This window comes from Lasiosphaeria miniovina (genome assembly GCF_030549165.1).
Source record: "Lasiosphaeria miniovina strain SMH2392-1A chromosome Unknown B0T26scaffold_8, whole genome shotgun sequence".
NCBI classification, from domain to species: Eukaryota; Fungi; Ascomycota; class Sordariomycetes; order Sordariales; family Lasiosphaeriaceae; genus Lasiosphaeria; species Lasiosphaeria miniovina.
The window spans coordinates 830,493-832,122 of NW_026848227.1; positions in this window are offsets into that span (position 1 = coordinate 830,493).

The window sequence follows — 1,630 nt, forward strand, 5'->3', positions numbered from 1 at the left end:
CGAAGCAGCAAAACCGCAGGCAGGCTGGCAAGTCGTGTTGTTTCCACGTTGACGCCCAAGTCTTGTTGTTTCCACGTTGACGCGCGAAGGTTCTGTGCGAGCATGTTTGGAAAAACGAGGCCACTTTTATATTGACGCGATTTCTATTGGCTAGGGCAAGGTGCAAGGCATATTTAGAAATAAAGCCACTTTTATGTTGGTAGTTGTTTAGAAACGAATTGTTTAGAAAAGTAGGCCGTGTTTTGCACAAAGCCGTGTTTTCTGCTTGACGCAATACTCGTTGCTCAGTCCGAACCGGGGAGACGTAGCTGCCAGCAGCTCTGCCAATCCCACCACTCGCCCCTCGCCAATCTCACTACTCGCCCTTCTCCCAATCCCACCACTCGCCCCCCGCCAATCCCACCACTCGCCCTTCTCCTACGCCTCTGGTCGTCGCCCGTCGCTGCCGCCGACGTCTCGACCTCGGACTGGAAGATGAAGCGGGTCTGGCTGGGCCCCCTTAGTGACGAGCGAGCCGGGGCCGGGGCCGGAGCCGTCGCGTCACAAGAGCACCCAGGTACAGCACGCGCCGGAGCCGTCGCGCCACAAGAGCACGCAGGCTTCAGGGGACACATCCACCACGGTCAACTAGACCCGGCTCTAGCAAACATCTCCCACGACCCAAGAAACGACCCAGCTTCAAGGACATATACACCTAATCAACTAGACCCGGTTCTAGTGAATACATCTACCATGGCCAAAGAAACTAGACGCAGGGAACACATGCACCATCATGGACCCAGCTCTGATAAACACTGCACCACACCCAGGAGACTGGAGACAGGGGACACATGCACCATCATGGACCCGGTTCTGGTAAACCATGGCCAAAGAACTAGAGGCTTCAGGTGAACATCACAGAACAATCACAGAACACCAGAGAGAAATTACATCAGTCCAGCGAACACTAATTGAGAGACGCACGAGCCCGGCACGGCAGGTTGCCATGACTAAAGAAACAGGAGCTTCAAGTAAACACGTTCACCATGGCGGGCCAGGCTCTGGCAAGCACATGTACCATGGCTAATGAAACTAGACGCTTCAGATGAACATCTGCCACAACACAAGAAACTGGACCTAGCTTTAAAGACACATGCACCTGATCAACTAGACCCGGTTCTGATACACATCCACCATGGCCAAGGAACTAGAGGCCTCAGGGAAACACATGCACCATGATCAAAGAACTAAGCCCGGCTTCAAGGGACATAGCCAAAGAAACTAGCGGCTTCAGGGAAACACATCTAGATGGCTGGAGAAGCTAGACACGGCTTCAGGGGCCACATCTACCATAGCCAGAGAAACTGGAGGCTTCAGGGGATACATGCACCATAATAGACCCGGCTCTAGTAAACTATACATGACTAAAGAATCACAGCTAAAGAAACTAGAGGCTTCAGGGAAATACATCTGCATGGCCAGAGAACCGCTTCAAGAGGCCGATCGGGAAGAACCAATGTAGAAGCGAAAAGGGACTCAACCTCTTGGTGGGATGACTGCATTGCTCGCTGTCTGGGCTACGCCCGAGGTGATGGTCTGGATAGTGGTAACTTGTCAGCGAAAAACAAGTGTCTACAGGGGGGCTCGCGCT